Source organism: Lytechinus pictus, chromosome 10 (genome assembly GCF_037042905.1).
Source record: "Lytechinus pictus isolate F3 Inbred chromosome 10, Lp3.0, whole genome shotgun sequence".
NCBI classification, from domain to species: domain Eukaryota; kingdom Metazoa; phylum Echinodermata; class Echinoidea; order Temnopleuroida; family Toxopneustidae; genus Lytechinus; species Lytechinus pictus.
In genome coordinates this window covers 29,743,240-29,769,521 of record NC_087254.1, presented here as the reverse complement: position 1 = coordinate 29,769,521, position 26,282 = coordinate 29,743,240, and the positions used below count along the sequence as shown (strand labels likewise).

General features: G+C 36.0%; 1 long non-coding RNA gene across 1 annotated transcript; it reads right to left on the bottom strand.

Annotated features, from left to right (window-relative positions):
* Positions 1-2,132: 2,132 nt before the first annotated feature.
* On the bottom strand, positions 2,133-12,848 carry LOC135155866 (uncharacterized). The gene is made up of 2 exons (XR_010294987.1): positions 12,566-12,848; positions 2,133-4,577 (listed from the first exon to the last, which is right to left on the bottom strand). It is a non-coding gene; the product is annotated as an uncharacterized LOC135155866 (long non-coding RNA).
* Positions 12,849-26,282: the final 13,434 nt, after the last annotated feature.

Sequence of the window (26,282 nt, the reverse complement as noted above, 5' to 3'; positions counted from 1 at the left end):
CTTGATTACTCTTATATCTAAGATTCATGAATCAGATCTATAAACTTTTAAAGTTATGATGGTAATTCAACAGATCACCCGAACATCACTAAAGTTCATTGACCTTTGACCTTGGACATGTGACCTGATATCCGCACAGGATGTTTAGTGATACCTGATTACTCTTATGTTCAAGTTTCATTAATCAGATTCATAAACTTTCAAAGTTATAATGTTAATTTAACAAATACCCCAATTGGCCAAAGTCCATTGACCCTAATTGACCTTAGTCATGTGACTTGAAACTCAAGCAGGATGTTTATATACTTTAATAACCTTATGTCCACGTTTCATGAACTAGGTTCATATATTTTCTAAGTTATGATGACATTTCAAAAACTTAACCGTAGGTTAAGACTTTGAAGTTGATTCCCTAAACATGGTCTACGTTCATTGACCATAAATGACCTCTGACCTTGGTCTTGTGACCTGAAACTCGAAAAGAATATTTTGTAATGCTTGATAAACCTTATGGTCAAGTTTCATGAACTAGGTCCAAATACTTTCTCAGTTATGATGCCATTTCAAAAACTTAACCTTCGGTTAAGATTTGGTGTTGACGCCCCCTCCGCCGGCATCCATCTTTGAGTGCCAAAAATGTGCATTTCCCACCCCTAGGTCGTATGAAACTCTTATCACTCGTAACAAAATCTTTATAACTCGTTCATAGCTCGCTTTAAGTCGTATAAAGGTCACCGCAACTCATACTAAGCTCGGCCTGACTCGTTTCGCGCTCGGTTCACTCGTACAACGAGCGTAGTGAACTCGATGTTGAGTCGTTTGTCACTCAAGCAAATTCCAGGGAAAAATGTAAATTTCACGCGAGCTTGTGCGAGCTAAGGCGAGTTAGAGCTCGCGCAGCTCGCGTATGACTCGCAACTCCAACTCGCCAAAGTGGAAACCTTAATTTGGTGAAGCTTTGGTAAATCGGACAATATGATTTATACTCTAGTATCATCTCACTTACTCATACCATTAAAAGTTGGCAGTTGAATCCCTTTCCAGCCATTTATCATGTTTACTCTTTGTGAAAATTTGAAACTGTAGTTTTAAATGTTTTTTATCGTTATTATTTCTCAGTTATTTTGGTTTTTTTTTAAAGGGTATTTGAGCAACTCAGATTCTGTTGACTGGAAATTTTAAAAAAGCTCCAGACAAAGATCAAATTTGGAAATCTTCACTTCAGCCCAAGATATGATTGAGAAGTGCTTTTATATAAAAAAATCTTGTAAAAAATATAATATTGTCTACAATCAAGAAAAGGCTGCTTCAAAATCTTACATTGATGTAGACAAACATCCTAATAAAAGGAAATGATGATTTGAGAAAAATTGGCCTCAGCCCTGTTAACCCTTGGCCTCGTGCCTGCCCCAACACCATCCTCATTACATGTACAGTGCTCCAGCCATATGAATCAGTGTAAACAGTATCAACACCAGATGTCAACACCAAACTTAAAATCATCCATCTGACTCCTTGATAAAGCTATCAATGCATTTACACATGACTGGTGACCCTTTCTTATAAATGAGATACTCAAAATGTCACTACTTTTAGAGCCAGTAAACTTTCTAATTCTTATAAAGTCTTGGCAAATGTCAGTCTTTGCATTCAAATTCTTATTTACAATGAGAATTTTTACTTAAAAATATTGGATTTCATCTATAGTTGATCGGAATACAAATGTGGTAAATCTTATGTAACGGTTGAAAAGGTCACCATTTATGTAAAGAGTCGTGCATAGACTACGAACAGCTTTTTGAAAACACTACTCTGGTATTCGTGGGTATTATGTATAAGTAACACCAAGTCCTCTTGTGCATTATTAATACGAGGCATGAATTACAAAGTCAATCGAGCAAAGGGTAAAGAAACCTTTTAAAACAATAATCTTGTCTGGGTGAAAACTGCTATGCCAAAGATATTCCAGGTTAAAGACTGGTATTCACAAAGCGATGGTTTAGTTATTTTAACCATACTTTATTAAATTCCGATTACCATCTCATTCACCACATGCAAGTTATCTTAATTTTGAGGTAAAAAGATGTCAAAATTGATTGTTATAAAATGAGAAGAACAGGACAAGACGAGTATTATAATACATGGAAAGTGAATTTTAATGAATTATTTGGTACATGATCTGTGCACTGAATATATTCAAGAAGTCAGATGAATCCCAGCCAAAAACAAAATTATTTTATTTTTTAATCTTTATTCTTTAAAAAAGTATAGTCGACCAAATGAGAAAAAATTGAATTCTGGGAAATTGTTAAAAATATCTGATAGCACCCCTTTGGTATTTAAAAGGATGAGATGAAAGAAACATTACATGATTTTGACTGAAATGTCAAGTTAAATAGGTGTAGGTCGAGTATCAATATTTAATTACTTGAAGATCATCCAATTCATTCAAAAAAAAGCGTGCACTTAGCGTTGAAAGAGTAAATAAACATATTATGAGGGGGGGGGGGGGATGTAAATGTGATATAGATATAAACTAAATTATATCAACACAGTATACCTATAACGATGACTTTTATAGTAAGATGAGAGATAAAATAGGTAGTTATACTAATGTTCATGATGATGATGATGAGGGGATGATGTCAATAATGACGATGTTGATGATAATTATGATGATGACGATGGTGATGAATGTGGCAAGGGGTTGGTGTTACTTTATGAAGATGATGATGTTGTTGATGCTGACTATGAGAGCTGTCAAGATGATGAAGCTAACTGGCTCAGGAATACTTGATTAATTACGTCTCTTGCCCTTTTCCACATCAAGGCCTATAAGTTTTTCCCTATGCTTTAACCCGGTGAGATACTTCATATTACAATGCCCCACACTTAACAATGTAAAGTCTAGTAGATTTAGACGTTAGTAGTTATTTGTTTGGAACAGTGGCGGGGGGGGGGGGGGGTGAGGGGTAGGAAGTTTAACCCCCCCTCCCCCATTGGGCTGCCATGTAAAATGCAGTAAAGACTTACGTTTTGGAGCCAACCCCTTTTTTGTGCTTTTCAAAAGACCGGCGTTTGGTAGTGAAACCATTCGGCTGCCAAGTAAAAAAAAAGTTAAGACCTACATTTTGGAGCCAATCATTTTTGTGTGTGTGCTTTCAAAGTTCTCGGTATACTATAATGACCTGCTTTTAGTAGTGAAATCCTTTTTTTCCTCTCTTTTTTTTTTGGGGGGGGACTTGTCAAATTTCTCGGTCAAACCCCCCTGTTGAAAAAAAAGCCAAATCCGTGCTTGTGCCTGTGGAAAACCCTACACTCACACATAATACAGTTCTCTCTCTTTTCACTTGTGTGAGTGTGGGGGTTTCCAAACAAATAACTACTAACGTCCAGATCTATAGACTACCTAACAATGACGCAATTATTAATTCTTACTAATGTACGGAATAAACACTGAATAATTTAATATTTTAATCCTTATCAGTATCGCAACACAATTTGTGTATGTGAGGGGAACAGTCACACATCATGAGTTGTAAGCTAAGTCTTGATTAAAAAAAAAAGTTTTCAGTGTTAACCATTGAACAATGTAGGTGAGGGTGCTGGATCTATCAACTACCTCTTTCAACAGGCAGTTAAGATTTTGTTTAAATGATCTGCTAAATAATTGTCAAATAAGTCGTTGATAAACTTTCATCGTGGTATAAAAAGCTTTACAATAATGTGGTAAAACAGAAGGTATTTCATGCTAATTGATTTATACAATAATTGTACTATACAGCATCTTCGAACAGTACGATGGGTGCCTGGATATATTCATTTTACTAAACACCCTATCCATGTTCCGCCCCTGACCCTATCTGAACATACTTGTCCGAGGAGATTCTTATCATTCCAATATTCAAATGGCACTGGCTATAGCCATTAATCACGTCATGTTGTCATATAACAACGACCAAACTCCTGTTCACAGAGACTACGACAATCGAAGTTCGTCAACCGAAGATGTGGATACAGCGCGCGAATATATTGCTGGGGAAGATTGACAGGTAAAACAGCAGACGATTACAAGACATTCTGACGTGCTTTCGAAATGTGACGCATTTCGACAATAGAAGTTGAAAATTCGCTGTCAGTTTTCATGTAGATGGTGACATCGGACATATTTTTTCAAAGTACTATGTTCCTAATATCTTGGATGATAGTTCCACGTTGTCGGATTTATTAGATCGGATTCTTGTCAAAATGTGATCATTTTGTCGCAGTTCATCCCCGAGTTACTCGCTCACCGCGCTTCGTGTTTGAAGAGCCGGCGTTGATATTTTAACTTCTCGTCGCGGAAACATGAGAATTATTCGATCAATTTCCATCGCTTGTTACTCCAAATCTTGCATGATTTCGTGAAAACAGTGCTTCGATGCCTTGAACATTGTTCATTTAATTCTAAAGTCTCTTTATGATGCCGTTATTGACTTGAGTAACCCGGTTACAAAACAACGACACTGATGACAACTTACATTCGATCTTAACCATCTTTTCCCTTGTGAAACTGGACTGGAAGTTTCAAAGGATGCCTGGATTGGAATAGATAGACAAAGCTCACAAATTTAGACTTAGTAAAACAGGACAACCAAAACCAGGAAAACTCTTGTGATAAACAGTTTACCTTTCTTTACGAAGGGGAGAAACAAATCGGTATAATCTAAATTTTACAACGTAATTCCTGATACGTGAAATAGTAATTCGAATCATTAAAGAATCGAAAAAAGGGGATAGCTGTTTCGAGAAACATCTTCATTATCAGGTGAGATTGTATGTTACCGTTTACCGTAGTTTCTATATATGCATTCCTGTGACTTTACCTCAGGGTGTTTAAAATTCGAAATGTATTTGAACTAACCATAAATCTCTTTAATCTTCTTCAATGGCGTTTTCATAACAGACACTCACAATGATTGTATTATGATCAGAGTGATACAGCTAGGATTGTATAATAATGTTAGCATGATAGATGGGCAATACATCCCCAACCCACGTGTGAAATAATTTTCTCTTTATTTAAGCAACTGGGGTAATACCTACGGAGTTAAACGACAAACATCTTATCAGATCTTCATTCTTCTTTCTTTTTCTTTCCCTTTTTCTTCTGTGTTTTTATTTCACTTGAATAATCATAGGGTCGGTCACCCCACTCGCTTGAAAATGAAGGTGATTTTGGTAAAAATTCAACATTTTAGCATATCAACCTGATTTCCAGTGGAAGTTATATACGCAGCACCACCAAAATTTCTTGGAGGTGCTTGAGCATCTTCCCAGGGCAATGCTGCAGTGGCACTCCATAAGCGGTATAGGATCATCATCTCCATTATCATAATTATCATTATCTTTATGCATTTTCATCATGATTTCCAGTTTATAGTTAATTTAGTATCTAATTCCAGGGATTATCATTGTTCTTTTGTTCGTCGGCAAATACATGTATGTGCACAATCCATTATCATCCTCAGTTTAATAAGTTTGATGTATATCGTGCGATTCAGGTTCATTATACAAACAACTTCTTTGTTTTATAACAGCCCTTTGTTTATGTAAAACAACAATTGTGTAATAATTAGACTTAACGACTTAATACAAAGGACGAGGCCGCTCGTTTCACATTATTCATCTTGCGTAAACGCAATGATAATTCGTATCACTGTGGCGTTACCCTCATCATTACTGTTAAGTGTTGATCATGGACTCCACATTCGAACCTATATTGGTTTCAGATATGAACCCAACTGACTTTTGGGTAAAACAAAATTGCATGCAAAATCAATTTATACATTTTTAACAAATAATTGGTCGGTTCATTTTTAAACCAACTTGTTAAAAAATATCAAAGTTCTTCAAGCCATCCGGTCGTCATTTTTCGTTTCTCTTATATTTACCCCCTATCTTCATTCTTTCCAAATTAAATTATATATTGAATAAAATGGCAATTGAATTGACGAGGGCTATTTTTATTTCACATTCCAGAGGCAAACAGCTCTGAGTTTCTGAGTATCACCCATGTCATTGTGATCATGGTAATGGACAATATTTACCTAATATAGACCCATCCGTGTCCCTCACGCCCAAGAACGCAATCGAACGCCTCGTGAATGTGTATATATATCTTTGAATATTTTATATCAGTTACCAGGAATTGTACCGTGCATAAGGGAAATCCCATCATCTATTCATAAGCGCATCATCTCCCTTTGCTGTCATACTACACATTAACCAATTTTACTTTTTTTGGGCAGGCAGCGGTGAACATTGGGGTTTAGAGGAGAGTGAGGACCGAATTTACCACTAGTGAAAAGCCATAACTTGAATAAATCAACTGTCCGTTCCTTTCCAGATCTTCCCCGCTCGGGTTAAGAAAATCAATTTGTGCAGGGAACAACTCCCTGATTTATGGATATGGTTTTAGTTTTTGATGCGGTATTTTCATTAATCGTTTTAAAAGTGATCCCTCATTATACAAATACCATGATCTGTCTTGGCTCTGTAATCATAAACATAGTACTAGAAGTTCTACTGACTTTCATCCTCATCTCTTACGTACATCTTTTTCTCAAAAAATTGTCATTTATCAAGGACCAGTCATTTGGAATTCTCTGCCATCTACACTTATCATGCTTAAGGGGGTACAATGATCGTTTAATGTATTCAAAATAGATCCAGAGAAATCATTCTTGCTAATTATCATGTGCTGTGAGTTCATTTTCTTTAATTTGTTTCATTTTACTCCCCCCCAAATTTTGTTATTGTTTTGTATTTGTATTGTGTAATATTGTATTAGGTACTTATATAACATTTCATGATAATTATATTGTAAGGTCGGCCGTTATAAGGGTCTTTTCCTTTCTGGCTGCTTCCTTCCTGCCAAGCATTATTTGATGTATTGTACCAATGTAAATATTTTTGGATTTTATGTATGTGTATCATGTTATTGTATTTTTAATGCTTTGGTTAAATATATTGAATTGAATTGAAAAAGAATTTTATATTGGAACTCCGAGATGAGCATGGAATCCGTTTTTTTTTAACGAACAGATTGGATTGACTCCTAATTCGAACGGAGAAGCACGGATGCATGATGGTAATGTAAGTGAGTGGGACTTTGACGATTTGCAAAAATAATCACAGCGACAGATAAATGGAAGGGGTCGCCATGCTTTTAGTTTTCACGCTCTCTTTGTCACACTTGACAATTACTCAGAGAACAATACTGTTGAGAAGGGCCCATGGAGGGGAAAGCTTGATGCAAAGAGATGTTTTCTGAGGATGAATTTCGGGCTAATTCTGCAACACCATGGTCTAAAATGATTTTCCATGAAGTCAAACAAACATGAGATGTTATTTCGAAATTTCATCAAAGCAAATTTTTCGATCCATGAATAGGTTCTTACAGATTAAAAGCTATTTAGGATACTATACCCCTACCCCCCCCCCCATTAAATGGTGTTCAAAGACAGACGCGAGGAAGTGGAACAACCGAGGTGATCACATGTCATGTTTTCTTTCTATATCATTTTTCGGTAGTTTGTTGCAGAATCTGGTGCACAATTTGGAAGGAAGTAGGCATACTTTTTATACTGAAAAGAATGAACTCTAAAAGAAACTTTTGAAATCCGGGGATGCAACGTCACCACCATCCCTCTATCCCTCTCTAGGATATGCTTACAATTACCTATACCAATATCGTACCTCATTTTGAAAATACAGACGCTAAAGCCTAAAGGGGATAATACTAAAGAACACGTTCATTCTGACAATAAGAGATGTGTGTCTGATTGTTTACCCGGCTATATCAACACTCCTTCAAAATTGATGATTCCCACGAGGCAACTCCTGAGAAATGTTTATATAGCGGTGTTTAGATATCAATCTTTATCTCCCCCAAAGAACTTTCTTCAGAGTACTGCTGGAAATTTTCCAGAGGCCCATAAGATAATCTGTCTTCCAGATTTATCGAGTCGGACTATAATTAACATAACAACCATTAGAATGGATGAGATGATGGCATAGCATAAGAAATCACGACATTTTGGTGTTATAACCATGATAACTGCGTTCGTGCGATCGTTTGCGATCATTATTTGGTCACACTTTATGTTGCACAGAATTGCAAGGGTTGTAAAGCAATAGCACCACCAATGATTATTGTGAAAGGGGCTTTTAAGGAGTAGGTAGCGGGTATTATACCCAGGTATTATTATATTCATAAAACATTCCCCCTTCTTGCTGCATATATGGAGCTCGTTAAATCTTTGATGGCTTTACGTTCATCCTTCCTGTATTGTACACTTTGATTCGATGCAAGCCACGAGTTTCCGCAGAGAATGTGGAAAATCACTTCTTTTGTCGCAATGCTTCTAGGTAATAGCCTTTTTCTTGTATACCTCATTGAAAGCATTATCCTTCGGTACTAACACTAATGATACATTAGCTGTATATTAGGTCCTTAACGTGTTTGTTTGTTATTACAAGAATCACATTTATGGGAAAGGGAAGATTTTTTTTATTATGATGACTCTATAATATATACGATGTATTTAGAATGCAATTTTCATGTAATTGAGGAAACTTTAACTGCGAATAGAAGGGAGTAATGGTCATTTTGATGGTGTGACTATACAGTGTGTATAAATATTCCTTTAACAAATCAAAAATTATATATATATCTACTGTTTACTTATTGGACGGTATACCATATGAATTGGGATATGGTGAGATTATGCGTATTTGTTATAGTATGTGCTACTTTTTAATTTTCCTCAATTGAATCAAAGGGGCATTATACGGCAAAAATCTCTTTATGTCGTGTACTTCTTGCTTTCTTAACTATTTTTCTCCCATTTTCTTCTTTTTTTTAAATATTTTTTTCACTACTATAAGTTCATATCTACATCTGATATAACCACTTGACATGTAATTGAAGTAGATGAACGTTTTTCATAATGACGACAGTGATGATAAATGATACTACGTGGATGGTCGATGCCTTCTGCATGGCGAATGTGAAAAAATAACAACTCAACGTCTTTCCGTGAAGTCTGACGAGTGACGACGATAGATTAGAGGTTTAATTATATCACGGGCGATACCACAGTGTTTCTGTAGGGGGATGCAAGACTCTCTTAACGTGGTTTTATTTTTTCTCATTTGAATAAGAAGGGAATTACAGATTTTAAAAGACCAAGACCTCTCCTTTTTTCATCTTTCTTTATTCTTTCTTCCTTTTCTGTCTCTTTTTTGAGGTGGGATCATGAGGAGCGGTCGACCCCGCACACACGTGGCGCCGCTCTAGATCAATGTACCCATTGCTTCCAGTAAAATCGTTCAAGTTAATTATTGTTAAAATTTGACAACTGAGAATCGTATGATATCTATATAATGGCTGCCATGGCCTATCGCAGTGGGGGCACTGCGCCCCCAAGATTTTTCTGGAGATGATGCGTATGTTATGCACCAAAGGCAGCACCCAAAATTACCTTCATTTTGGAGCAAGAACCTTTTTTAGTCACTAAAAAATCACAGCACCCCCTTTAAAAGGAACACAAATTTGCATTATTTCCCTTTTCATTGTTTGTATCCTCTCATTCTTGAACAAACAACCCCTATATGTCAATGCCAGATTGCATGGGGCCGCACTAGAAGAAAAAAAAACAGTGACATTTATTGAATCTCATTATAAATAATGTGTTAAAATAATTTGGAAGGCCTTGTTTGGAGAATATGTGTCTTGTGTTTCATCGACTCGACACATGAATGGTTTAGGAAGCAAGCAATGGTATTCTTCCAGCGTTATAGCTGGAGATGGAAATTCCAATATATTCAGGGCATCCTTATTACCAGGCCTCTTTATTCCGTTATTCGGTCAAACTCAATTAAATTTTCAGCAGCGTGTACTAAGGGTTCATACTGAAAGTTCAGAAGCGAACGTTACAATCATCGAATCCCATGTCAAATTCGAACCTTTTCCTCAGAAAATTTCATCATAAAAATGCCATCAACACCGAAAATTTCATTCAAACCGAAACCGATCACATAGAATAGATCTTTTTACTAATACCAAGCCTTGATTAAAATTCAGGGATCTGTCTTTCCTGGAAATTCATATATAAAATGTCGATATATTGTTTTAACCCATATTTAAGCATTCTTAGCTAATTAAGCTAATATACCTGGGATCCAATTTGCATACAATCTTCCAAATCTCAGACAAGCTTTTGGGTTGTCAAGAACATCGGTAGCTCGGTAGCTTAGAAATATAAATTAAAGTTATAAACATGATAAACGGGCCAGTACGAAAAAAAACTTAGGTCATCTTAAAATAATGCTGTCTAGTTGCAAAGACATTGACATTATACATAAATGTTGTGCATAGGCCTACAAAACAACGGTTGTTCTCGACAATTATAACGATATATAGTTCAAATGGATTTTAATTATTGCTATTCATGGACATGAATAAAAAAAAAACTATTATGAAGTTAGTAAATGTTAGGCATGTTTAGGATTAATGGAAAGGAACGTCAATCTTTGCTGACCGGGAATCGTAGGGCGAAATTCACCTGATGGTATGTGATACGCTAAATAGATAATTTTAAAAATGTAATAAGAAACCGATAGGAGCAGAAACTTGTTTTAGGCAATGAAGATTTAAATACAAAGAGATCATAATGAATTCATAAATTCCTAATAAGATAGTGTGTAAGGTTAGGATATATTGAAAGTTTAGCTCACAAAAAATAGGTGTAAAGATCCGTGGTGATTTGGGCTTATTGTCGCTTTTTCGGTAAACAGCTTCGATAGCTCTTTGAAGTCATAATTATATTTCTAAAATGTTAACACAATAATGAGGTATTTCTTCAGAATCAGTCTTCCATTTCTACAATAAGACCCCTCAGGGCCCTCAACGATTGCGAATTAATTTTGAGGGAAATTGTTTTAATTAGCTTTTAGAGCTACATTAATACCCACCCACACGCATCAGCTGGCATGAACACGATAAAGAAAATTTTGATAATTCGGAAGAGGGTAGAATGGCTGTGAAAGAAAGGAGAGACCAAATTCGCTGCATTTAGGTGGCGGCTTTCAACGAAACATAGGCCTTAAGAAAACAAGAAACTACCATTACCAGTGTGTACTCGAAGCTTAAAGTGGCTACGTGAAGTGCTTTATGAATGTTTTAGACGTTTCTTTATTCTGACCGGCCACTCTGAAAGGCTGCCCTGATAATAGTCTTCAGAAGCAAGCGTTAAGAATAAGACAATTAAATAAGAAGGGATGTAAATGTCAGTCATGTCGATGCAAAGAGTCAAGTTTCAAAGGTTAGAAGGTTCAAACTACCTGATACACCTTTCATTTAATATGAATACATACTGACTGGAATGTATTTTCACAGTTTTCAGGAATCTCGGTCCTTTATAGATCGTTTTGTTTGTAGGCCTAAATTATGATTATTATGAAAATTGTATTTAACTAAATAATTGTGTAGGGGGCCCCTGTCATAAATTTAAACCATAATACCACGGGTTGTTCGGTTCATATTTTTTGTGCAAACAATGTGCACCATTATGATTTCTTTTCAATTTGTTGCAGGCATGTTATGGTCTGATTTTAAAAAAGACAACATAGGGTCTGTTTTCGAACCTATCAAAATCTTGTCGCAAGGGGAAATGGACATTACGAAGATGGGATGTTTAGAGTGCACTTCAGGTTTTCTCCAAGCGTGCGATTCCAGTTAGAGGGCATGGTTGGTACTGACGCAGTCCCTTCATAAACCTAAGTAATCTGTTGAAGCTAAATGTATAAGAAGATGGCAAGCATTATATAGACCATAACTTGAATGAGAAATTGAGCTATAATAAAAGGGGCAAATTTGCATGAACGAGTATCTCAAACGCATCTAGATCAAATTTATATCTGTAGGCCCAGTTACAATATCAAACTGAGTTTTGTTTCACCTCACGGGATTAAGCTGAAACCCACCCCCCTCCAAAAGGGGGTTATCTTTGGGAATCAGATTCATTATCGTTTGCATATAAATATACTTATAAAACTGAATGATGAAAACCAATTAGGCTTCGACTCCCTTCATTTTTTTTTTATCTGTCTCGTTTCATATCTTCATCAGATGTCTGGTTATACATGCCTAGTGGCTTCTTCATTATCACATTAATCATCATCTTCCAAGTAAGAGACATCTTTCCTACCCTTCTAAATATATTTATAAATATTTTGATGAAAAGTCTTAATGGAAATGATTTTTAATGACTCATTATTCACGCATTTAATTCGTACAAAATAGGCCTATCTGGTGAATTTCAGTGAAAGCAAACTTGACAAAGGCATAATAATACAAATAGACTCCAAGCTTCTTGAAAAGTTGTCGGTAATTATGTTTTGTAAGTAAAGAATAAAGAGGAAAATAAGGAGAAAAGAGAAGAATTAAGAATAAAAAAAGAGGTATGGACCGTCTAACCCCAACAGCCATACTATCAAATCAAGTGAAAATGACACCCACCTTGTCCTTTAGGCCATCCAACCCCTCCCCTATATCAGAACTGCCATCTCCATGCACATACCACTGGAAAAGAGTCAGATCAAACTGAAACGGCCATTTGAATTTATTCATGAATTTATATCCGGGATGAGAAAATGTTTGGACGTTTGTTGGCCATGATTGACGTCAATGGAAGAGCTCAGTTACGAGGGCAAACTGTAATTACCATGACATCCCGATGTAATTCAACCAAGGTGGGTCTCTCGTCTTATCACCCATTACCGTTCAGGATTCTGAAACGAACAAGGAAATGAGATTGGGAAGCCCTTGAACATAGTCAACAAGTTTGCTCTTTCCTTTTTGATTTCTTTAAAGCTTGTTAACTGAAACAACACTTCTCAGAAATGTTTGCAAATCTTTACTTGCGTACAATCAAACACAAGGATTTCAGCACATTTTAAGCGGGGTTATCTTGCTATTGATTCCCGGGGGGGGGGGAATTACATTGACGAGTGGATACCATGTCTTTTTCAAGATAGGGCACGTTACCTACGTAACGTAATAAGGGTGTCAAAAACACTAAAATAATGAAAAAAGGGTATCTGTTTCGCTAGGAAAGCTACGTGTTTAGAGTCAAATTTGCGAGGGTATAAAAAGGACTAAAATGTTTTATAAAGGATGTACTTTTTGCCCCAACATTCAACACTACGTGTTTAGAGTCCGATTTGCGCGAGGTGGGGCCATTACTAAACCCAATGATGTACATGCAGGTAAAGGTAAAACCGACGTCCGTGACATATAACAATTAAAATATCGCTGTACTTGTTTAGGGGTTCAATTCAGAGAATACTTGCCAAGAGTATCGTTTTGTTTCCAATACTTGTTAAGGGTAGGGTTTCACACACCAATACTTGTTAAGGGGTGCATTTTCAGAATATGGAAAATACTCAATTAGGGTGCTTTTCGAGACCCCATGGTCGTGCATGGTATTCACTCGTCAATGGAAGTGGCCCCCTGGGTATTAAAGACAATTTTACGAACAGGGTCTTTTAATTCCACTTCATATTGAAAACTCCACCGTTCTTCATCACAGTCTGATCCACGATAACTTTTAACAATCGCAACTTCACGCATTTAATCCGGTATTTTGTTCGTGATATCCGAAGCTTTGTGGTTAGAAAAAACATTAAAATACACTGAACTTCAAATCGCACAGCTAACTACCTTCCTGATATGACGTCACAAGACTATTTAAATGTAATTTGGGGTGATTTGTGAGTCATCCCTGGAAATTTAAAGTTCCTTGAAATTCAGAATCAGATGAAGGATTTACAAATTTGCCAAATCAACATGTGGACGATGGTTTAATAGCAGTGGGGGTAGCTTCATAAATTTGCGGCCTCAATTTTTTAGGGGTTATTATTATAGAAATGCAAACAATGTCTTCAGCATTTAGTTCAATATAATATAGTGAAGGTGCGTTAAGTTATCATTTTTTGTTCATAAATTATTATGAAATAAATGTTCTTTTTTTATTCTCTGGAATAAAAAGGAAAGAAAGAAGGAAGAAAAAAGGCTTTAGTTGGACCTCTCTATCTCTTTTCACCCTATTTTGTTTTTAAGTATCTCCCAGTTAGTTCATCCATCGCGCTTTATCACTTCTTTACTCTTTTCTTTCTTTCTTCCTCTCCCTTAACTTCCCCTTCTCTTCTTACTTTCCGAAATCTTCCCCCCTCTCTCTCACATACACACTCTCTATCTAAATATTATATATATATAATATATATATATGCCTCTCCTTACCACTCTCACCCACCATGATATCCACTGGTGTACCTAAGGGGGGGCAGACTGTCCCCCCTGACGAGTCACAACTGATCCAGGGGACGTGCCCCCCTTTTGAGAATCAAAATTAATGATTTTTAGTGTAAAAATGCAATGAAAACAGACGTGTGCCCCCTCTTTTGAACTTGAAGACCTTTTTTTTTTGTTTTTTTTTTGTTTTGGCTTGTCTATTTTTTTCCTGGTAAAAAATCCTTTGTTTGTGGTTGAAGACCTTTTTTTTTTGCTTGTCAAAATTTTTCGCGGACGAAATATCCTCCAAAAAATTGCCCCCCTTTTGGAAAATCCTGGGTACGCCGCTGATGATATCCCAAATGGCCATTCATCACTAATACTCAGCACCTGCACAATTCCCAGAAGTGCGCTGCAAAACACATTACTAAATTTGACGTATATACTAGCCATCCATCTCCTTCAAGCAAAGTCCTTTGATGGAATTCGAATGCAAGTCCCCCTCCGAGATATTAATGTAATAAGAGCCGCCCCTCCAATTTCCGTCAGTAATTATTGTCCCCTATGAATCGATGAAAATGGGCTCTTTCCCGAGGAATACTAAACTCAGAGAAATTCTTTCCCATTTCTAGATAGCGTAAAAAATACTCAATTTTTTCACGGAGATTTTACTTTGGGGCAATTTTTCAGTATATCGCTATAATCGATCGCTATATATATATATATATATATATATATATATATATATATATATATGTATATATATATATGTGTGTGTGTGGGTTTGTGTATAATATCTATTGCTAGTATTCTTTTTCTTCCTATCATTATTATTATTATCATCATTATAACGGGTTTTTTTAATATTTTATTTTGTTTCTGCCTTTCACTGTAAGCATGATTAAACAAATTTCTGCCAGAACTGTCGGAAGAAGCTTTTAATTCACATTTCTTTGTGCCTTTTTAGAAATATGATGGTAAATGGGACTTTCTTAAAAAATCTATTTCCATGATTTTGGTATCGATTTTTTAAAATTAAAGTTTGAGATCTGATTCAAATTCGATTAGGCATCACTGTTATTCCACTTAGTAAAATAACATGATCATGTTCGAAATGCTCTGTTGACAATAGAAAGTAATGTGATTTATCGAAAGATTTGAAAATGACAAAAAAATCTAAATATTGCAAAGTTCATTATATTTTACAGTTTAGTAATTCAATGGTACTCTTTCTCCATTTTCCTCGGCTTTAATCATTCGACAAACTTCACTTGCTTAAAGGGGAATCCAACCCAAATAAAAACTTGTTTTTATAAGGAAAAGAAAAATCAGACAAGTTGATAGGTGAAAGTTTGAATAATATTGGACAAACAATAAGAAAGTTATGAATTTTTTAAAGTTGTAAATATTGGCAATCACTATACCCATGGAGACTTCAAATTGGCCGCATATGGGATGTCATAGTGATGTAAGGCAAGGACTACTCTTCCATGTACTCCAATACATATTATGGCTAAAATGTCATTTTTCCCAAAAGTTTTATTTCAAATCATATTTTTCTTTCATGAGGACATAAAACAATATACTACCTGGGTTATATTCAGATTACTGCCCCAGGGGAATGGGTACTTAGAAGAAAACCACGAATCCCTGATAATAAAGTACATGGCCTATGGGAAAGTTGTCCTTGCCCCTTGTCATAATTTACTTACCCAGTTGCCAATTTGAAATCTACATAGTATTAGTGATCTCAATTTTAAAGCAGCTATAACTTTCTTATTGCTTGTCGGATTTCTTTCAAACTTTCACCATTCTGTTTAATTTATTTTTCTCCTTCCCATCACAACATTTTATTGCCAAGGCTGGATTCCCCTTTAAACTTCATGCATGGATCAAACTATCACGATTTCCATTTTTAACATGTGCCATTTTGCTGTGAACTCTTCTGCACTTTAATATCTACTGAAATGTCTGTCATTTTCATGAGGCTCTTGGTTATTGCATTTCGTTCTCTCGTGTTACCTTGGTAACATCGTATTTGTCTGATTGTGGTAGTCATCAGTATAGTGAATTGTTTCGCTTATGTATGCTTCAAATCACAATAATGATAAAAAACATTGTTAAAGGCCGGGACATTATTAAGAGTAGAAAATAAAAGAGAAAGAGGGATAGAGGAAAGGGGGGAGTAGAGATTTATTGATGACGCATGGAAAATAACATTTGATTAAACATCGAAGATTTTAAAATTCAACTTCTTTAAACAATGCAACACGCAACAATAATCAATTGAAGACAAGCAGCTAAATTCCATGCATGTATAATGTATACCGTTAGGATGTAATACATGTTTTGATTTGACGAAATACTAAGAGACCTGCATATAGATACGAGTTGAATTTAAAATAACCCAAAACATATTTATTAGAGATTGGTTTAAATCACCATGCAGTGTTTATGAATATTTTTCTAAGAAGGGTAAAAAAATCTAGAACTTTCAAACCATTAAAGTTTATTGGTCAATATTATTTCTCAAGATACTAGTTCGAAGACCTTTATTCCATTTTATTTTGTACATTTATCTAATTTCGTTCTCAAGTAAGTTAAACTAAGATCTTACTGTCCGTTTTTAGACAACACAACGAAATGCCGGCTTGTTTTTTTTTTATTTCACACCATATTCATGATAATGAAAAAAACCCATATGTATATACTAATCCTGTTTCTATTATGTCAAATCATGTTCGCTTGAGAAAACAAGAAACAATGGTGTGACAAACAAGCCAGATGTAATCAACGGTATATAATGAAAAAGGTTGAACTGGTGTCTCCGGTTTGATATTTGTTTTTGTTTTTTAAGAGTATATTAAATGAGCTATAGGAGTATTTTTTTTAGAATAACTTATTTTATTCTTATTTCTTCTTCTTCTTCCTCCTCAAAATTAATTGAAGTAATTATTCAAACTTGTCTATTAGGAGGCACTCACCAATTTGTTTATTATTATACGACTATTCGCGAAAAATCATGTACACTCTACAAAAGATATTGGGTAAAAATGCTCCATAATGGTAATTATGTGTTCTACAAACATTGGGCATTTCTTTGAGGCATTTTTGTTCATCCAGTCTTATGAAAAATTTGCCCGTTCTAAAGTAATTGCTGCTTATCTTTTAACCTTACTGGACAATATGCTTCCCGCATTGGGTAAAATACTGCCCCAAATTGGTTGGACACATAATTACCCTTGTGCTGGTTATAATTTTACCCAATATTTTTACAGTGTATATTTCTGAGTGTTGTACTTATGTTAATTCTAACTGTGGGATTCCATGAATATGTATGTCTAACAAAATACACGGACATAGAAACGCACCTGACTCAGTGCTTAATCCATTGAAGTTATATACCTATATCATAGTGCTCTGGAGTATGTTCGCTCGCTTATTTTATTCCAACGATTTTGTAAGAATTATAAATTATTGTAAATTTCTGCACGCATACTCTAGATCATGGAAAGAGAGAGAGAGAGGGGGGGGGGGCAGCAATAATGTTTTTTTCTGTCTCGGTATTCCATATTGGTTGTACATGTAATACCTTCAATTTTGATAATAATGTAGAGCTCTATGGTTAAACACAGGCGACATCATACATCATCCCTTTCTCATATCCGGTTGACGACTCATTATGAGATACAGCAATGCGAGAAATGATAATAATTGCGTTAAAGTCGCATTGAAAACGGTTAATGTGCGGTAAATTGAAGTATCCTTGAATGTGTGAATGGGGAAGAGAGACAGAGGGAGGAAAGAAAGAGAGAGAGAGGGGGGTATGAATGGTGAGAATAATACGTGTATTGTATTGCAAGAAATAGGGAAAGAAGAAATCGAGAGATAACAGAGAGAGAGAAAAAAAAGGGGGGAGGGAGATGACGAGAGAAGGGGACAGAATGTAAGCGAGGAGAATAAATTATATTGATAGAACAGAAAGGAGAATAGAGAGGGATGAGAAAGGGAAGCGAACAGATGAAAAAGAAGGAGTGATGATGATGATGCTGCTGCTGGTGATGATGATGTTTATTATGTTGATGATGACGGTGATGTTTATGTTGTTGATGATGATGATGGTGGTGGTGGTGATGATGATGATGGTGGTGGTGGTGGTGGTGGTGGTGATGATGATGATGCTGCTGCTGCTGCTGGTGATGATGATGTTTATTATGTTGATGATGACGGTGATGTTTATGTTGTTGATGATGATGATGATGATGATGATGGTGGGGGTGGTGGTGGTGATGATGATGATGGTGGTGGTGGTGGTGGTGGTGGTGATGGTGATGAAAATGATAACGGAGAAAATGGTGGGAGTGCATGGTGTTGGTGATGGTGGTCACGAAGAAAAGGAGGTGAAAGAGAAGCAGAAGGAAAAGATTGCTATAGAAAATGACGGATATAGAAACAGAGAGAGAGAAAGAGCATGGACAAGGTGAGGTCGAGAACGATTGGTCATGTTGGTATAGATGAGGTTTGAGAAAGCGTGAATTTGCGACGAGGAAAAAAAATTCTAAACCAAAAATAGCCTTTAGTGTTGGGCTAATTATTAGATAAAGAGGTGACCTTAGCAGAAATAAATTACGAAATGCAATATAATAGTGGGTTTTATTATAGGGAAATTTCAACGCAAATCCCTTTAAATATGGATGAAATTATGATGGGGAACAAAACAGCATTGCAACTAGCGGATGAAGATGTGAAAATTCCTGGAATCAAATCACTTTTGACCTCGAGATTCATGAGATTCTTTTTATAAAAGCTCTTCATAGATACGGATAAAACCATGCAAGATGAAGAACATGTTATGAAAAGAGCAGACCAAGATGTGAATGCAAAGAAAATTATAAAGTGAATTTGTTGAAGAAAAGTGAAGAAAAAGTAAAGAAATGTGATATGATAATGATCAGAGCAAGATGTGAACATAGCGAGAATCACCCAACACACTGATGTACATTGCAACGGACGGGGCAAACTCTATGAAGGGCATTAACAAAAAAAAACCAAACAAAAACATGATGGGGCTGACAAGACAGCTATTACACTTAAAAAAATATCGGGTAAAAGTGCTCCATGAGCAGAGGGTAATTATGTGCCCAACCAACACTGGGTATTTCTTTTGGACAATTTTATTTATCCAGTGTGATGAAAAGTTTGACCATTCTAAAGTAATTGCTGCTTATTTCTTTAAACTTACTGGATAATATGCTTCCCGCATTGGGTAAAATATTGCCCAAAATTGGTTGACACATTACCCTCGTGGTGGTATACATATTTTACCCAATATTGTTTTTTACTTTGTAGCAGCTAAAGATACATTATGAAGTAAATTACTGATCATCACCCAACGTTTTGATGACGACCGCTGGCCTACGTATTTTTTATCCCTATATTTAAAAAAAAATCTTAATTAAAAGTTTTGACATGGGTAAAGAGTATCTTGCATCATTGATACATTACTGTTGTACACACAGCCTACAGCGATGACACTTGTTTTCGTGGGATTCATGTTTCCAAGCGAGAATTCAGTTCTGGGTAAAGTTTACTAAACGCAGAAATAGTCAAGATTTACATCTGTGGTGGCTACCAAACCGTATGAGCTTGGAAGGAAGAAAAAGAAACGTTAACCATTTAAGAAGCCGAACAGAAAACACAATGTCTAAAAAGTAAACATTTAAAATCTATTGTACACGTAACCATGGTTACATTATTCATTACATCTTGGAAATTATTATCACATCGTCACAGAGAAATAATCGGATTAAAATATTTCTGCAATTTCATTTTCTTCCGTATTAAAGATCATTTGTATAAAATGGGATTACCGGATTAAGAAAATAATGCAAGTTCATAAATTAATTTGTGAGAAATATTCCAATATATGCCTAACGATTTCATTACGTTTCACGATTTGTTCATGTGAACTTCGAATCCTCGGCTATTCTCAACATAAAGTATATTCATTCATGCTACACACGTACGATATATGCACTTCTATACAAATTCCTTCTCACTATACAGTGCGTATCAAAAAAAGTTTACACTTAGAAAAACTCCTGTAAAATTATAAATTTGTAATATCCTGAAGATTTTTCCACATTTTAACATTGGTACAGATCCATTTAAGCAAATGACGATATAACTGTCGAAAAATATTTCCGCTTGAGTGAGCACCACTTACTTGTGTAAAGTTAGTGAAAAAAATTTGCGCATAACTTTGAAATAGTTATGCGAATAAAAGTAGACCTTCATCATGAAGAACATGTGGAATTTAGCTAGTAAAATTGATTTGAAGATATCTTTTACCTTTTTTAACTTCTTTCCTTGCCCAAAACACTTCAAAGAGTGCATTGCACCCCACCCCACTCCCCCACACACAGAGGCCATCGTGACGATATTTGCTTTACACTGAGCCGTTATTTACATGAAATGGCTTGATTTTCATTTTGTTCATCATTGTCAAGCTTTGGAAAAGTGTGGAGAAACAAGTATTAAATAATAAATGAAACATACCACTTTGAATGATAAAAACTTAATGAAAAAATGCTGGAGATGTCTGATATAAACTTTTGTTCAGATTCAGTTATGTCCTCAGATCCAGCTGGCACAAAAAGGGTAAAGGTTCAATTTGGGTGGCAAAATTGTAACAAAATGCTTGAATGTATCCGTTTTATTTCAATTGACAGTGAAATGTATGAGAAACGTATCGCAGGGTAAGTTTAATTTCGCCCTTTCCCCTTGACACAGCTTGAAAACGAGCATTTCTGCGCAAACAGATTTCTGCGAGCTTTACAAAAATGGACAGTGCTCACTCAGGTGTAACATTCTGTCAAAACTTTTACTTTCATTGGATAGATGAGACCCAAACCCAAGATTATATGTGAAAAAAATACCCACACGTTGTATATTTTTTAATTCCCAGGTCTTTTTCAAAGTGTAAGCTTTTTTTTATACGCACTGTAGATGATCCCTTGGAAAGCTGTAGTGAATATCATTTCGATTGAGAGTTGAATATTCAAGACGTTCAGAAAACTTACATTGATTGAACTTATCAAAAGGACGCAGATATCCATTTATATAGAGTATAGATATGTCTTAATGGAATGATAATTTCCTCTACATGTAATTTTCTATCTTCTATACTTTTTGCACTATTGGTTATTTCTGTTGCTGTCTCCTTTAAACCCTCATATCACTTTATATTGTTCGTATGATTATATATCATATGCAATCTAATTTTATTTCTTATTTTTCTTCTGTTAGAAATTGAATAAATACGAATTTTGGCAATTTAAATTTGATAGACCGTCACTAGTTATCTTGTCTAGAAATGTGGGATCTATGATGAAAGTCTGTAAAATTACTACAAAAATTGAAGAATTGATTTGTAAATCAAGCATCCATTTTGACTTGTCCTAATAATGTTTTTTTATAGTCTTGAATATAAAGTACACGCTTAACACTGTTTATGTTTCTTCTTTTGCCTTTCTAGATCTCCTCCAAGGAAGGCGACACTAATGATATGATATTGTATATTATGTATGCAGCAAAGGGAGCTTCCTTTCGTTGATTTGCAAACAGGTGCGGGATAAGATAGTGTACTAGCGAGCCAACGATCAATCGTATTTCCCTATGGTGGGGTGGGATCTTCAATAAAAATCGCTTGATTGAATTCGCCGTAAAGCTTTTACTGCCGCACGAACGACCTAACTCACCTTAAACGGTTGACAGGAAGGAATAATAAACGAAATCATCCCGAGGAACGCCCGTAATTTCCAAACGACTTTCGTTGTAAAGAAAATATTGGTTATTGTGAAAGGAAGTGCTCCGGTCACGTGATTGACTGGAATCTAACGTCATGGGCGTCGTACCGAGCTGTTACCCGTCAAAGTCACAGCGACGCGTCAACGCCGTCACGCAGCCGTTTGATACTCGTCGACTTTTGTCGGAGCTGATAACTGTACAAACTGCGATTGTATTGAATGAAGATGCGACGAGCGACCCAGCTGTTTTGCCACCGGGCGTCGTTGCTACGGAAGACGAACTTGGTAAAGTGGCGCCAGATAGCGTACATGTGACGCCGCAGCCAACGCCGCAGCGATGCGGTTCAAGTCGACGTTGCAGTGTGGAGTATACTATCACTAGTAAAACGTCGCTAGGTTTTCCAGGAAACCCCAACAACACTACTACCATGACAACCACGACGTCGAAAGCGGACGTTGTGACGTTGAATGCCTTAACGAATTCGGCAACGGACCTCGCTGACGCTCACGTCACCGCCCACAATCGCGAGATTTCTGATGAAGGGAAGAAAATGCCGAGTATACAGGAATTAAGAGAAACAAGTGGCTGGTGATTAGACTCGTGATGAGACTCGTGATAACATCAATTCGCAGTATTACAACACTGTCCTATCCAATGGCATTTTGAACAAAGATTGACCTAAATGTGTCTTTAATTGAAAACTGGCGATATTGATTATGAACCTGAAAATGAATGAAGCTTTTTTATTACTCGTATGTTCGATATTGACCTAGGCCTTTTTCCTGGAAATTACAGAATATCATTTTGGTAATTTGCATTATTTCGGTCTCAGATTCTCTTCATTTGTCCAGTCATATAACAACAAGAGATCTTGACTTTAATTAATTAAAACATCTGCTATGTGGATAATCGTACTAGTATAAATCAATCTTATTTGCCATATTATTAATGAAAACAATTTAAACAAAATATTTTTTGTTTATTGTGTACACGATTCCTGAATCCAAAATATGGGGAATTAGCAAGAAGAAAAAATGGATTTACTTACTGGCAAAAGAGTTAATTCACTTTGAGAATGTGTACATAGATAGGCTGTGTACATGTACAACCGAGTTGAGTGGAATGATTCGTTGCCTGGTTACCCATTAGAGAATTTTCTTTACGTGACGTATACGGAGAGTTTATAACAGCCGAGTGAAAATGTATTGCCCTTCATGACAATGAACAACCAAGAAGTCTTTGTCGAAAATTGGTGAATCAAAGCAGCAGTTTCGTCCTGGACTCTGGAAAAACGACATTATTTGTAATGTTTCGTCATCTCCGAAACTTACGACGAAACTGCTGTTCGGGTTCACCATATTTCGACAAAGACCACCCAGCTGCTTTTTATTTTTGTCGGGCATCATGATTCCAATACATTCTTGAAACCTCTATAAAAAAATCCAAGAATCTTCTGATAAGGCTATAAATTGAATCATTGAGAGTGTCAGTACAGTTTGACGTATCGGACGAGAACACAAGGCTTTTTTTTTTACACGTTTTACCTTTAGAAGATTATGCAGTACTGACGGGCATATGAATTCTTTAAAAATAAGCATCAATGACTTTATGGGATTGTAAATCAATTACTTTCTTGCCTTGAATATTTGTTAAGTTGAGATTGTTTGCCCGGAAAAATTATGACACGCAATGTTTTAAGAAAAAAAATTAACAGAGAGAGAGAGAGAGAGTGTGTGTGTGAGAGAGAGAGAGAAACAGCGTAAGGAGGGATAGAGTGGATATTAGAGCGGGATATAGTGACGGCCAGACAGGGTTTACGTAACACTATTTCATTTTCACCATGGTAACGAGTGACCATGTTTTTAAACAATATAGCATTACTAGTATTCTATTAATTTCCCCGTAGAGAAGTAATGTTAACTTTTGGTATAGTTTTGTTTCTAAAGAGGAGTGTCAAGAATGACGCAATCTTTTTTATTGAATTAGAACATTTGTTGCCTATAGGTACTATGGAAACAGAATGTGGGTCAGTATGGTGATCCATAATACGATCTACAACGCCAGCAAGAATTGTCATTCATTTCATATACTTACAATGCTAATTGGATGTCAAATACATTTATGTATCATTATTTTACTGATGTGACATTGTCATTCGTAAATAAATGGGGGGGGGGGGGGCATGATGCCCTAAAGGTAAGATATAATTCTTATATAGACAAAAAATACAGACAAAGACGTGTCCCTGTAGTACCACCCATGTGTAGGCTCATGGGCGGTTGAACGGTCCCCCCCAAAAAAAAAAATGAAATGTGCCCTTTTTCAAAATGAAATACACTTTTTGAAGCAAAACATAATAAACTTTAGGTTAGAAAATCACAAAATTTTTGGCTCGCGCTTCGCGCTCGCATCATCTATCAGGTTTAGTAAATTAGTTACTTATCCTGTTCATGCTTACAAAAATGCGTAGAATGCCCAGTTTTTTTTTGCTCGCGTTTTGCGCTCGCTTCGATTATTGATTAGTAACAAATCATTCTGTTCTTGGTTTTAAAATGCTTAGAATGTCAATTTTTTAAGTTGGAATAATTTATTACAAATTTTCAGCTCGCGCTTCCCGCTCTCATTTTTCGATTGGTGAGATATGCATCCTATTCATGAGTCATTAAATGCAGTCCTTAACAGGTTCCTTTTCTTGTCAGTATATGAAAATGTTCAGCTCCCGCTTCGCGCTTGCGCTAATTCTCTAGTTAGGTACGCTCTCCGCGAAAAAGAATAAAGCCTAAATACGCACCTTATCAATCAGAAATTACTTCAAAAATGCTTTGCTCAACTTAATCACTACAAAACTCACAACTACTTCACGCAGATTAAATCTCATGGTGAAAATTTCCGTTCGCACTAAACTGCCCATTTTTACATGAGTAAAAAATTTTTTGCTTGCCCCCCAAATGAAAATACGTTCCGCCGCCCCTGTGTAGGCTCTCCGATTCTTGAGCAAACATAAGAGTTTGCCGTTTGATATTTGCATCATGAATAAAATATCGAATGATGATTCAAATGATACATGCCTCAATGCATTGTATTGTTACATATTACATTTATTGTGATGCATGTTAGGCAAAGCAATTATCAATCATCCAGAAAGTTACCTTGGTAACGGAACGAAGTATTCCGGGAAAAATCTCTTCTTTTTCAATAAACTTGAGGTTTACTCAATTATACAAAAAATCTAAGATTTATTCGTCTGTTCCTCAAACAAAATTTCAGAGGGAAAAGTAAACACACTGTCAGTCAAACCGTCATGTGCCCACAGAAAGCTGAAGGGGAGAAAATGTAAATGTGGATATTTCAGAAATGTTTACAGTTGAATTGTGCCAGACAGCATTGAATAAAGAAGAAAGACGTCATTATTTTATGTAAAATATAAGTAAAGGTGTTTAAAAGAATGAAAAGGGGCGTATAGTTTTTACTCATTCTGGGTGTGCTATAATACGATGTCTGGCTACACATTAATCACGGTCATACAGGTGCGACATTGTACGTAAGAGTTATGTGTGTTGTCCTTGTTCAAGTGAATAAACTATGGCCCAAATTTAAGTGAAATAGATGTCTTAATATTGGTCGGTCTGTTGTCTCGTTAATCTTAATGCGTTTATCATTAATGGTGCCGAACCTGTGCGTCACAAGTACGACACAAGCTCAATTAAGAAAAATATATTTTGATGTGTCCCTAAGGGCCCTGAGGACACTATCCGTATCATTGTTGCACATTGTATTTTATTAATCTATCACAGGCCATTATCACATCAGCTTAGTTTTACGCATCTTGATATAATTCATATTACACCCCCCCCCCCTCTCGGCCCCCTTCAAGTCATGTGAGTGCCAGATGCATTTCACGAGTTCAATCCATCCGCTGCACAGCGCCTGGTCCGTCCCATTTTATATATATCTCGCGAAAACCAGATAATTTGAGGGGTCAACTTCAAACTTTGGTTTTGATAATACGTTCGTAAAGCACCAATAATATGCATTGTTTCGATACGTGAGGAAAAAGGTATCACTATTATACTTAAAGTGTATTTGCTGATTTAATCACGAGTTAATAGAGCCTGCTATCAGCTTAAATTTGCTT